The 14,476-nt window shown below is 37.3% G+C and overlaps 1 long non-coding RNA gene across 2 annotated transcripts in view; it reads left to right on the top strand.

The window, feature by feature from the left end:
• LOC135363630 (uncharacterized) overlaps positions 1–14,476 on the top strand; it is a 605,080-nt gene that overhangs the window by 127,374 nt on the left and 463,230 nt on the right. For both annotated transcript variants that reach the window (XR_010409495.1, XR_010409496.1), the window contains exon 2: positions 7,660–7,843. This is a non-coding gene — a long non-coding RNA (uncharacterized LOC135363630). The remainder of the gene's footprint in view (positions 1–7,659; positions 7,844–14,476) is intronic.

The raw sequence follows: 14,476 nt of genomic DNA, 5'->3' as shown, positions 1-14,476 counted from the left end.
CCTTCATGGGAATGGTTTGGAATGAATCTGTTTCCTACCATGATCCTGATGGACACAATAGGTCTTAGTACTATGGAAAATAGAACCACAGTCTCAGAATTTGAAATGAGACTTTGTCACCAACTGAGAATGAACTGCATTTCAGGAAGGAAGGATGGTAATACATAACAGCCAGATGCTGGGAACCACTACATTCTAGTCCCTTGGCACATTAAAACAAAAGCTTTCCTTATACACACGTACAGCCTAAGTGCTGTTCCAAGCATTGCCTTGGTGAGGGAAAGGCAGAATGTATAATTATAAATTAAGATTTTCTTAACTTTCGAAAGGAAATGGTCACAGTGTTCAGTAACCCATTTAGTATCCATCTTTTGTTGAGATGAATTTTTTTTTCTCTATTGACCTATCATATTATGGAAGGACTGATATCTTTATAGTCCTTCCCCATTTTTCTCAGCTTTGAGGAAAGGAAAAGACCCATCCATCTCCTATTTCACAAGCAAAGCTCTAGTTCCATATAGGTTCATGAAGTTAATCTTCTGGGTTAAATTCTGTCTGCTCCTAAGAATGTCTCCACTACTTTGGATATTTGCGTAAGGGTAAAGAAAAGAAATTAAAAAAAAAAGAAATCTAGCATATCATTTTTGGGGAAGGTGGGGAGTAGAAGCAGGACAGCCACCTGTTAGATGGCTCAGGTTGTACAGCAGCAAGTCTATGAAGTTCCTGGTGGATCTTGAGAAATATGCAGTGTGTGACGGAGCTGAGCTCTCCTATTGTCCCCAAAGGGCTGAACAGTAATGACTTCAACAGGTGTTCAGAAGCTTTTGCCAAAAGGAAAAATAATTAGATGCTGCAGGGTAAAATTTTAGAGGCTATATACAAATCATCTTGTCTATTTGATGGATGTGTGGGCATGTGCTCTTGGAGAAATTGGTTTATTTTCAAAAGATTAAGTTAATCATAAAGTTGTGATACAAACTGGCATACTTAATTTATCTCAAATACATCAGTACATATCATTTGCAAAGGAAATAAATGTACATATTTATGTCTAATAGTGACCTTTCTTAGGTTCAAAACTATTTGTATATAAACTACAAATAAATGTCATTAATTGAGGAATTTGGTGGGGGGAGGTCAATGGATAGAAAAAGTTCTCTATTATTTATGTCACTTAAACTGTCAACTTATTGAGGAGAAGGGCTGTGTTTCATCTCTTTCTTTGATCTACCTATGCACCTAACACATAGCAGGTATAGAAGTTTATTAGATGAATTTTTCATTCAGTTCTGATGGCTATTTTCCATCACTCTTCCAATAAAAGTAACTTCTATTCAAAGAGCTACTAAAATAGCTGGGCTCAGGAAAGGACTAAATTTTTAAAAAATTGCTTGAGGGCATATTATTTAAATTGCTTTCTTCAGCTTACTACTTCAAAGATCTACATAAATATGTCAAGGTACTTTATTTATTTATTATCAAATTATTTAGGATACTCTTTGCAAGTAGTCATTGAACTTAAGAGTTTAGAAATTATGGAATGCTTCTGATTAATAGATATTTTATGATTCAGCCTGGCACATAGGGTTTGTAAAACTTCTTAACATCCATTTGCTAAGTGTCCCTTATTTATTTAAAAGAACATTTATTGGAACTTAAGATGTACCAGGCACACTTGGAATACAAATTTGGGTTAGAAATTAAGGCCAAGAAGAGATTTATGTTTTCATGGAGCTTAAAATTGCGTGTGTGTGTGTGTGTGTGTGTGTGTGTGAGATATAAGGGGGATTACAGATCAATAAAATAAACATGGCATTACATTGTAATGGGATCACAACAGCACAGGGAAAGAAAAGATTGTTAGGTAACAACCCCACCCTTCGGAGTGAGAGAAGGCTGAGATCTAGAAGGAGGCCATATTTTAGTTAAGACTGGGGCGATGAGTGGGAGTTAGGCAGGCAGAGGGAGCATGGAGGAGGCAGGGCCTGGGATCCAGGCAGAGGAAATCATATATGCAAGATCAGGGACCTCACCGTGTTTGAGATACTGTGAACAACAAAGTAAGTAAGAAACGATGTTTCCTGTCTTAGTAAAATTCCCACTCTCACTGACAATAATATTGGCCGTAACATTAGCAAAGACATTGACAATCAGTATGGTGACTTTTAGAACTAGTGACAGCATTTACTAAATATTATGTGCCAGGTACTATGCTAAGTACTTCATATGTATTATTTTGTTGAATCCTCACAATAGCCATATGAGACAGTTACTGTGATTATCATCTCATAGATGGGGAGATTCCTGGTCAGAGAGCTTAGGAAACAGTCTTAACATGTGATAAACTGTGGAGCCTGGACCCAGGCAGGCCTCTCTCACTCTAAGCCTATTCTCTTAATCTCTATGCTTGTCTTTCTGGGTTAATAAATTAATAAAGCAACTTCAAGCACAAAATTCACTCCCAGTTAAGAGTTTGTGCTTTAAGAATTTTAATTTTAAAAATCAGAAAATATAGATTATTTTCAAATGTGTTTTCTTTCAGTCAGACAATTCTCTCATGTTATAATAAATAATGAGTTGATTTCAAATACTAAGTGTAAGGATGTTAAATAATACAAAACATACATGGACACAATACATAGTTTTCAAGTGTGAGGAAAACTAACAAGGCTATATAAATCGAATATGAATGATTGGTGCTGTATCTTACAACTAAAGAAAAACTAACATATTGTCTTCGGTTTTTAAGGAAGTCTCTCTGAACTGCAGTTATTTGAAATGATCCTGATACTAAAAGGCCATGCATGGTGTTATTTTCAACATTACAGGAAAACCTTGGCTTCTGTGTGTTTGACATCTCAAATCCCCTATAAGTTCCTCACTGTGATCCAGGTTGGTCTGTTCACCAAATCTAAATCTCTGGAAAATTTGTTCCTGCAGAAGATCTAGAAAGAATGATTTATTTTGTTGCTGCGCATTTGTCATTCACCTCCACCTTCCCTTCCCAGGGCCTCACTAAGGTTTCCATCATTGGTTCTGACACCACTGGGAATATCCTTTCTTGTTTGGTTGCCTGTTCACTTTCTTTCTGTCCTTTCTCTTAACTCCTTTATCTCTCTCCACAATTCTGGTTTATCGTTTGTTCTTTTATATACATATCTCTGGCATCTGTCTCCCCAGTTCCATCTCCTTCCACTTCATTTTCCTCTGTCTCCCCTTTGCTTCTCCCCTGTACTTTGTGCTTCACTTTTGGGAAATAATGGTATTTACAGATTTACAGCCTGGTGATATCTAATTCCTTGCCTCTTCCTTCTTCCCTTTGCATAGTCTGACGAAGTTGGACTGATTCACAACTCTGTCCTTTCCTTTTTTGTCCCTTTATCAGCTATATTATTTCTTGCATGATACTACTCTTTGGAGGAGGCTGAGAGATTGCCAAATGACCCAGAAGACCTGACTGGTGGTGTTTTGTTTCTTAGCACCTGAGGGACAGTATTTAAATTTTATCGAGGGTGAGGTCTTATTTTGGATACTGTACATCTCCTTTGGCCTAGAAAACTTCTTTGGGAAAGTGGACATTGAGACCCTCAAGTTCTGCAATGATGAATGTCCCCTTCTTAACTTTCTTATCTTTGTACATCTCAAACAAGTCTTCCAATTAAAAAATGTGGCTAGTGAAAATGACGCTAGCATTCCTATGTTAAAACATTAAAAATTTCCTTCATTGAGTCATCTAAGCTCATTAAAAAACATGAAAGAAAAAAATAAGAAAAAATTCTAGAGTCCCCAGGATAACCACTGTTAGCGTATTTTTGGTGTTTGTTTTGTTTACTTTTAATGTGCTTCAAAGTTTTAAAAATTATGTTTTGTTTTGTCTCTTTTGTTTGTGACTCTTACATAACAATAAATATTGTGTATACAATTTTGTATCTTTTTTCTTTACTTAGTATTATAACTAAGTTGGTCCTTCATGTTTTACCATAGTCTCTAGAATCATAATTTAAAAAAACTGCAAAACTGTATATTTCTTGAAGTGCATAGACCTCAACCATTGACTAATTATTCCATACTCGCTACTTTTTTTTGCTTAATTTTTTTTTTTTTTTTAGAGAGAGAGAGAGAGAGAAAGAGAGAGAGAGGGAGAGGGAGGAGGGGGGGGAGGGGCAGAGAGAGAGGGAGAGAGAAAATCTTAAGCAGGCTCCACGCCCAGTGGGAGCCCAGCTTGGGGCTTGATCTCACGACCCTGATATCATCACCTGAGCCGAAATCAAGAGTTGGACGTTTAACCGGCTGAGCCACTCAGGCAGCCCTACGCTCCCTATTTTTTAACGTGTGAGAATTCACTGCCGTAAGTGCTCAATTTGACCAGTGTTACTTCATCCTTCAGTGACTTCCCATGTGACCCTCAGTCATTGCATCAGAGTCCTATGTGAAGGATGACTCAGGGAGTATGAGGAATAAAACACTGAAAACAATCTTGAGGCTCTTTTGAGCTTCCTCCTACTGATCTCTCTTATGAGATTGTAGCCAGGAACAAACTATAAAAAAGCCTGGGAGTAGCTGTGATGAGAAATAGTGAAGTAAAGGAGTTAACAACATTTCTGGAAATGAAAAATACAGACCTACAACCTCAAGTCTTAGAGAAAATTTATTAATGTCCCACTTCACATGAATAAGGAATGTTATACTGGTACCAAGAGGGTGTTTTGTACAGATGTTTGTTGAAAGGATAGAGTAGTATAAAATCACTAGAGGGAGTCTGACTTTACATATATGAGTTAGGACTGCAAGTAACAGAAAACAAAATTAAACTAGCTTAAACAAACATAAATATTAGCTCCCATGCTCAAAAATTCAGAGGAGGCCAGCTTCAGGCTGGCTTAATCCAGTAGTTCTGGCTGCTTCTCCAGTTTGCTCAGCTGTACCCTCCTATGTGTATTGGCTTCATCTTCAGGCTGGCTTCCTTCATGGAGGTAAAATGACTGCAGTTATTTTAAGCTTTATAGTTCTGTTTCATCACTTTTGGAGGAAATGAGAACTTATTTACTGGCGGGTTTTTTTTTTTTTTTATTAAGAGTGAGAAAAATTTTTTCTCAGGAGTTCTATATAAATATTTCTTTGCATTTCATTGATCTAAATTAGATAACATGTCCATTCCTGAACTAATTCTTGTGGCCATGTCAATGACCCATGCTAATTGGTTTATGTCTGTATTCCCGACCCAATTCACTGTGGCAGAGGTGATGTATGCGTTTATGTATGTATGTATGTATGTCGCCCTACGCTGTTATTTATTTTTTAATTTAAATGCAATTAATTAACATATAATGTATTATTAGGTTCAGAGGTAGAGTTCAGTGATTCATTAGTCATATAATACCCAGTGATCATTACATCACATGCCCTCCTTAATGTCCATCATCCAATTTCCCCATCCCCCCAGCCCCCACCCTTCTCCCCTCCAGCAACCCTCAGTTTGTTTTTTATGATTAAGAGTCTCTTATGGTTTGTCTCCCTCACTGATTACATCTTGGCAGAGGTGATTTAAACCAATCAGGTTTACTCCTGGAGCTCATGATGTGGTAATTGCCCCTTTATGCATTTGGGTTGTATGGGGGAAGAGATGAATGCCTGAAGGAAAATTGGGCTGTTATTAGGAAAAGGAAAAATGTGAATGGATGCTCTATAAATTTAACCCATGATAACTGCCATTCTGGAGCTTGTGTTTAGTTTAGGGATTGATCACTGGAAAAATGCTGAAAACAAATGTTTATATAAAGGGAATAGATAAATCATGTATAAAGTATAATTGTGATAAAAATGGAATTATTAAATCTTTTATTGAGGTATAATTGACATTCATTATGTTATAGGTGGACAATGTAATTATTTAACACTTTATACATTGCAAAATGATCACCATAACAAGTCTAGTCATCATTTGTCACCATAAAAAGTTACAATTTTTTTTATTATGAGAACTTTAAAAATTTATCTTATTTTATTTTGTTTATTTTTTTAAGATTTTATTTTTTTATTTGTCAGAGAGAGAGAGAGAGAGAAAGAGGGAGAAAGCACAAGCAGTGGGGAGCAGGATCCCAAGGGGGACCCTGGGATCATGACCTAAGCTGAAGGCAGACGCTTAACTGACTGAGCCACCCAGGTGTCCCATTGTTTAGGTTTTTCTTTTTAAGATTTAATTTTAAGTAATCTCTACACCCAACGTGGGGCTCAAACTTACAACCCTGAGATCAAGAGTCTCATGCTCCACCCACTGAGCCAGCCAGGTACACCCCATGATGGGAGCTTTTAAGATCCACTCTCCCAGTAACCTTCAAATATGCGTCACAATATCATTGACTATAGTAACTCTGTTGCACACCATATCCCATAACCTATTCTTCTCACAACTGGAAGTTTGTACCTCCTTACTCCCCTCACCCATTTTACCCACTCCTCCTACCCTCTGGTAACCACCACTCTATTGTCCATATCCATGAGTTTGCTTTGTTTTGTTTTTTAGAGTCCACATATGAGTGAGATCATAGAATATTTGCCTTTTTCTGTCTGACTTATTTCACTTAGCATAATACCCTCTTGGTCCATCCATGTTGTTGCAAATGTCAAGATTTCATTCTTTTTTATGGTTGAGTTGTATCCCATTGTACATATGTATTACATCTTCTTTACCCATTCATCCATTGATGGCCATTTAGGTTGTTTCTGTATCTTGACTCTTCTGAGTAATACTGCACTGAACATAGGGATGTGTAAATCTTTTTAAATGTATGTTTTCATTTTCTCCAAATAAATGCCCAGAAGTAAGAATTGCTAGATCATATGGTAGTTTTATTTTTAATTTTTTGAGGAACCTGTATATTGTCTTCCACAGTGGCTGACCCAATTTACATTCCCACCAACAGTGCATGATGGATCCCTCTCCTCAACATCTTCACCAGCATTTATCTCTTATCTTTTGTATTATAGCCATCCCAATAGGTCTGAAGTAATAGCTCAGTGTGGTTTTGATTTGCATTTCCCAGACCATTAGTGATGCTGAGCATCTTTTCATGTGCCTGTTTGCCATCTGTATGTCTTCTTTAGAAAAATGTCTATTCAGATCCTCTATTTTTTTTTAATTAGAACTACCTTCTGACCATTTTAAAAATCAGATTGTTCTTATCTTTTCGCTATTCAGCTCTATGAGTTCTTTATATATTTTGGATATTAACCCCTTAACAGATAATGATTTGTAAATATCTTCTCCACTCAATAGGTTGCCTTTTCATTTTATTGATGGTTTTCTTTGCTGTGCAGAGGCTTTTAATTTGATGCAGTCCCACTTATTTATTTTGGCTTTTGTTGCCTTTGCTCGTAGAATTAAATTCCAGAAAACATCACCAAGACCAATGTTAAGATTTTCAACTATGTTTTTTTCTAGGAGCTTTATGATTCAGGTCTTATGTTTAAGTCTTTAATCCATTTTGAGTTAATTTTTCTGTATGGTGTAAGACAGTAGTTTAGCTTCATTCTTTTGCATGTGGCTGTCCTGCTTTTCCAACACCATTTATTAAAGAGACTGTCTTTTTTTTTTTTTTTTTTTTGAGACTGTCCTTTTTTCTTTTAAAGATTTTTTTTTTTTTTTTTTTTTTTTGACAGAGAGAGACACAGTCAGAGAGGGAACACAAGCAGGGGGAGTGGGAGAGGGAGAAGCAGGCTTCCCGCGGAGCAAGGAGCCTGATGCGGGACTTGATCCCAGGACCACGGGATCGTGACCTGAGCCGAAGGCAGACGCTTAACCGACTGAGCCACTCAGGAGCCCCGAGACTGTCCTTTTTTCATTGTAAGTATTTTCCCTTTTGTCTTAGATTAATTGACTATGTATTTCTGGTTTTGCTATTCTGTTCTATTATCTTTGTGTCTGCTTTTATGCCAACAACATGTTTTGAATACTTTAGCTTTGTAGTATAGTTTGAAATCGGGAGAATTATACTTCCTGTATTGTTCTTTTTTTTTTTTTTTTAAGATTTTATTTATTTATTTGACAGAGAGAGACACGGCAAGAGAGGGAACACAAGCAGAGGGAGAGGGAGAAGCAGGCTTCCTGCGGAGCAGGGAGCCCGGTGTGGGGCTCGATCCCAGGACCCTGGGATCATGACCTGAGCCAAAGGCAGATGCTTAATGACTGAGTCACCCAGATGCCCCAAGTATTGTTCTTTCTCAAGATTGATTTGGCTATGTGGGGTCTTTTGAGGTTCCACACAAATTTTAGAATTATTTGTTCTAGTTCTGTGAAAATTGCCATTGGAATTTTGATAAGGATTGCATTGAATCTGTAGATTGTTTTGAATAATATGGACATTTTGACGGTATTAACTCTTCCAATTTGTGAGCACAGAATATCTTTCTATTTACTGTATTTTCTTTGATATCTTTCATCAGTGTCTTGTAATTTTTGGTGGACAGATCTTTCATCTTTTGGTTAAATCTATTCCTAGGTATTTTATTGTTTTTGATGCAATTTTAAATAGGATTGTGTTCCTAATTTCTTTTTCTTATAGTTCATTCTTAGTGTATAGAAATGCAACATATTTTTGTATGTTGATTTTATACCCTGTAATTTTTACTGAATTCATTTATTTAAACAGTTTTTTTTTGGTGGAGTCTTTAGGGTTTTCTTTCTTTTTTTTTTTTTTAGAGTTTATTTAAATTCAAGTTAGTTAACATATAGTGTATTATTAGTTTCAGGGGTAGAATTTAGTGATTCATCAGTTGCATATAACACCTAGTGCTCATTATATCAAGTGCCCTCCTTTTTTTTTATCATCATCTTTTTTTTATTATTATTTTTTTTTTATTGTTATGTTAATCACCATACATTACATCATTAGTTTTAGATGTAGTGTTCCATGATTCATTGTTTGTGCATAACAGCCAGTGCTCCATGCAGAATGTGCCCTCCTCAATACCCATCACCAGGCTAACCCATCCTCCTACCCCCCTCCCTCTAGAACCCTCAGTTTGTTTTTCAGAGTCCATCATCTCTCGTGGTTCGTCTACCCCTCTGATTTCCCCCCCTTCATTCTTTCCCTCCTGCTATCTTCTCCTTCTTTTTTTTTTTTTCTTAACATATATTGCATTATTTGTTTCGGAGGTACAGATCTGAGATTCAACAGTCTTGCACAATTCACAGCACTTACTAGAGCACATACCCTCCCCAGTGTCTATCACCTAGTCACCCCATCCCTCCCACCCCACCCCCACTCCAGCAACCCTCAGTTTGTTTCCTGAGATTAAGAATTCCTCATATCAGTGAGGTCATATGATACATGTCTTTCTCTGTTTGACTTATTTCGCTCAGCATAATACCCTCCAGTTCCATCCATGTCATTGCAATGGCAAGATCTCATTCCTTTTGATGGCTGCATAATATTCCATTGTATATATATACCACCTCTTCTTTATCCATTCATCTGTCGATGGACATCTTGGCTCTTTCCACAGTTTGGCTATTGTGGACATTGCTGCTATAAACATCGGGGTGCACGTACCCTTTCGGATCCCTACTTTTGTATCTTTGGGGTAAATACCCAGTAGTGCAATTGCTGGATCATATGGTAGCTCTATTTTCAACTTTTTGAGGAACCTCCATACTGTTTTCCAGAGTGGCTGCACCAGCTTGCATTCCCACCAACACTGTAGGAGGCTTCCCCTTTCTCTGCATCCCCGCCAACATCTGTCATTTCCTGACTTGTTAATTTTAGCCATTCTGACTGGTGTGAGGTGGTATCTCATTGAGGTTTGGATTTGGATTTCCCTGATGCCGAGCGATATTGAGCTCTTTTTCATGTGTCTGTTGCCCATTTGGATGTCTTCTTTGGAAAAATGTCTGTTCATGTCTTCTGCCCATTTCTTGATTGGATTAGTTGTTCTTTGGGTGTTGAGTTTGATGAGTTCTTTATAGATTTTGGATACTAGCCCTTTATCTGATATGTCATTTGCAAATATCTTCTCCCATTCTGTCAGTTGTCTTTTGGTTTTGTTGACTGTTTCCTTTGCTTTGCAAAAGCTTTTCATCTTGATGAAGTCCCAATAGTTCATTTTTGCCCTTGCTTCCCTTGCCTTTGGCGATGTTTCTAGGAAGAAGTTGCTGCGGCTGAGGCCGAAGAGGTTGCTGCCTGTGTTCTCCTTTAGGATTTTGATGGACTCCTGTCTCACATTGAGGTCTTTCAACCATTTGGAGTCTATTTTTGTGTGTGGTGTAAGGAAATGGTCCAGTTGCATTCTTCTGCATGTGGCTGTCCAATTTTCCCAACACCATTTGTTGAAGAGAATGTCTTTTTTCCATTGGACATTCTTTCCTGCTTTGTCAAAGATGAGTTGACCATAGAGTTGAGGGTCCATTTCTGGGCTCTCTATTCTGTTCCATTGATCTATGTGTCTGTTTTTGTGCCAGTACCATACTGTCTTGATGATGACAGCTTTGTAATACTGCTTGAAGTTCAGAATTGTGATGCTACCAGCTTTGCTTTTCTTTTTCAACATTCCTCTGGCTGTGCGGGGTCTTTTCTGGTTCCATACAAATTTTAGGATGATTTGTTCCATTTCTTTGAAAAAAGTGGATGGTATTTTGATGGGGATTGCATTGAATGTGTAGATTGCTCTAGGTAGCATTGACATCTTCACAATATTTGTTCTTCCAATCCATGAGCATGGAACGTTTTTCCATTTCTTTGTGTCTTCCTCAATTTCTTTCATGAGTATTTTATAGTTTTCTGAGTACAGATCCTTTGCTTCTTTGGTTAGATTTATTCCTAGGTATCTTATGGTTTTGGGTGCAATTGTAAATGGGATCAACTCCTTAATTTCTCTTTCTTCTGTCTTGGTGGTGGTGTATAGGAATGCCACTGACTTCTGTGCATTGATTTTATATCCTACCACTTTACTGAATTCTTGTATGAGTTCTAGCAGTTTTGGGGTGGAGTCTTTTGGGTTTTCCACATAAAGTATCATATCATCTGCAAAGAGTGAGATTTTGATTTCTTCTTTGCCGATTTGGATGCCTTTGATTTCTTTTTGTTGTCTGATTGCTGTGGCTAGGACTTCTAATACTATGTTGAATAGCAGTGGTGATAGTGGACATCCCTGCCACGTTCCTGACCTTAGGGGGAAAGCTCTCAGTTTTTCCCCATTGAGAATGATAGTCGCTGTAGGTTTTTCATAGATGGCTTTTATGATATTGAGGTATGTACCCTCTATCCCTATACTCTGAAGAGTTTTGATCAAGAAAGGATGCTGTACTTTGTCAAATGCTTTTTCTGCATCTATTGAGAGGATCATATGATTCTTGTTCTTTCTTTTGTTAATGTATTGTATCACATTGATTGATTTGCGGATGTTGAACCAACCTTGCAGCCCAGGGATAAATCCCACTTGGTCGTGGTGAATAATCCTTTTAACGTGCTGTTGGATCCTATTGGCTAGTATTTTGGTGAGAATTTTTACATCCATGTTCATCAGGGATATCGGTCTGTAATTCTCCTTTTTGATGGGGTCTTTGTCTGGGTTTGGGATCAAGGTAATGCTGGCCTCATAAAATGAGTTTGGAAGTTTTCCTTCCATTTCTATTTTTTGGAACAGTTTCAGAAGAATAGGTATTAATTCTTCTTTAAATGTTTGGTAGAATTCCCCTGGGAAGCCATCTGGCCCTGGGCTTTTGTTTGTTGGGAGATTTTTGATGACTGCTTCAATTTCCTTAGTGGTTATAGGTCTGTTCAGGTTTTCTATTTCTTCCTGGTTCAGTTTTGGTAGTTGATACATCTCTAGGAATGCATCCATTTCTTCCAGGTTATCTAATTTGCTGGCATAGAGTTGCTCATAATATGTTCTTATAATTGTTTGTATTTCTTTGGTGTTGGTTGTGATCTCTCCTCTTTCATTCATGATTTTGTTGATTTGGGTCATTTCTCTTTTCTTTTTGATAAGTCTGGCCAGGGGTTTATCAATCTTGTTAATTCTTTCAAAGAACCAGCTCCTAGTTTCGTTGATCTGTTCTACTGTTCTTTTAGTTTCTATTTCATTGATTTCTGCTCTGATCTTTATGATTTCTCTTCTCCTGCTGGGTTTAGGCTTTATTTGCTGTTCTTTCTCCAGCTCCTTTAGGTGTAGGGTTAGGTTGTGTACTTGAGACCTTTCTTGTTTCTTGAGAAAGGCTTGTATTGCTATATACTTTCCTCTTAGGACTGCCTTTGCTGCATCCCAAAGATTTTGAATAGTTGTGTTTTCATTTTCATTGGTTTCCATGAATTTTTTAAATTCTTCTTTAATTTCCTGGTTGACCCATTCATTCTTTGCTAGGATACTCTTTAGGCTCCATGTATTTGAGTTCTTTCTAACTTTCCTCTTGTGATTGAGTTCTAGTTTCAAAGCATTGTGGTCTGAAAATAGGCAGGGAATGATCCCAATCTTTTGGTACCGGTTGAGACCTGATTTATGACCTAGGATGTGATCTATTCTGGAGAATGTTCCATGGGTACTAGAGAAGAATGTGTATTCTGTTGCTTTGGGATGGAATGTTCTGAATATGTCTGTGAAGTCCATTTGTTCCAGTGTGTCATTTAAAGTCTTTATTTCCTTGTTGATCTTTTGCTTAGACGATCTGTCCATTTCAGTGAGGGGGGTGTTAAAGTCCCCCACTATTATTGAATTGTTGTCAATGTGTTTCTTTGCTTTTGTTATTAATTGGCTTATATAATTGACTGCTCCCATGTTAGGGATATTTACAATTGTTAGATCTTCTTGTTGGATAGACCCTTTAAGTAGGATATAGTGTCCTTCCTCATCTCTTATTACAGTCTTTGGTTTAAAATCTAATTTGTCTGATATAAGGATTGCCACCCCAGCTTTCTTTTGGTGTCCATTAGCATGGTAAATGGTTTTCCACCCCCTCACTTTCAATCTGGGGGTGTCTTTGGGTCTAAAATGAGTCTCTTACAGACAGCATATTGATGGGTCTTGTTTTTTAATCCAATCTGATACCCTGTGTCTTTTGATTGGGGCATTTAGCCCATTTACATTCAGGGTAACTATTGAAAGATAGGAATTTAGTGCCATTGTATTGCCTGTAATGTGACTGTTACTGTATATTGTCTGTGTTCCTTTCTGGTCTATGTTGCTTTTAGGGTCTCTCTTTGCTTAGAGGACCCCTTTCAAGATTTCTTGTAGGGCTGGTTTCGTGTTTGCAAATTCCTTTAGTTTTTGTTTGTCCTGGAAACTTTTTATCTCTCCTTCAATTTTCAATGACAGCCTAGTTGGATATAGTATTCTTGGCTGCATATTTTTCTCATTTAGTGCTCTGAATATATCCTGCCAGTGCTTTCTGGCCTGCCAGGTCTCTGTGGATAGGTCTGTTGCCAATCTAATGTTTCTATCATTGTAGGTTACATATCTCTTCTCCTGATCTGCTTTCAGGATTTTCTCTTTGTCTCTGAGACTCATAAGTTTTAGTATTAGATGTTGGGGTGTTGACCTATTTTTATTGATTTTGAGAGGGATTCTCTGTGCTTCCTGGATTTTGACGCCTGTTTCCTTCCCCAGATTAGGGAAGTTCTCTGCTATAATTTGCTCCATTATACCTTCTGCCCCTCTCTCTCTTTCTTCTTCTTCTGGGATCCCAATTATTCTAATGTTGTTTCGTCTTATGGTATCGCTTATCTCTCGAATTCTGCCCTCGTGATCCAGTAGTTGTTTATCTCTCTTTTTCTCAACTTCTTTATTTTCCATCATTTGGTCTTCTATATCACTGATTCTCTCTTCTGCTTCATTTATCCTAGCAGTTAGCACCCCCATATTTGATTGCACCTCATTAATAGCCTTTTTGATTTCTACTTGGTTAGATTTTAGTTCTTTTACTTCTCCAGAAAGGGTTTCTCTAATAACTTCCATGCTTTTTTCAAGCCCAGCTAGTATCTTTAAAGTGATGATTCTGAACTCTAGATCTGATATCGAACTAATGTCCGTATTGAGTAGGTCCCTGGCAGTCGGTACTACCTCTTGTTCTTTTTGTTGAGGTGATTTTTTCCATCTTGTCATTTTGCCCAGAGGAGAATAGATTAATGAGAGAACAAAATGCTAACAGGGTAACATTGTTCCCAGAAAATATACTCTAAACAAATCAGAAAAGACCTGAAGCAGTGGGAAAAGAAAGGGAAAGAGAGAAAAAAGAAAAAGAAAATAAGAAAAAAAAAAAGAAAAAGATAAAGTTAAAAACAAACAAAAACAGAACAAAACAAAAAAAAACCAGAATGTGATCAAATATGATCAGGCTGGTATATAGATAAGTGCCACACACTAGATTTGGGGTGTATTTTGGTCTTTTAGAAGAAAGTGCCTCCCAAAATTTTAAAGAAAGAAAAACTTATATATGTACAAAAATAAGGGTTGATATGATGAAGGGATGGAATATGACTGTAATGAT

This window comes from Mirounga angustirostris, unplaced genomic scaffold (genome assembly GCF_029215605.1).
Source record: "Mirounga angustirostris isolate CCGP_5_RB_7025 unplaced genomic scaffold, mMirAng1.0.hap1 SCAF_2, whole genome shotgun sequence".
In the NCBI taxonomy this organism is placed as follows: Eukaryota; Metazoa; Chordata; class Mammalia; order Carnivora; family Phocidae; genus Mirounga; species Mirounga angustirostris.
The sequence above is the reverse complement of the archived record's forward strand: the minus strand, read 5'-3'. Positions and strand labels throughout refer to the sequence as shown.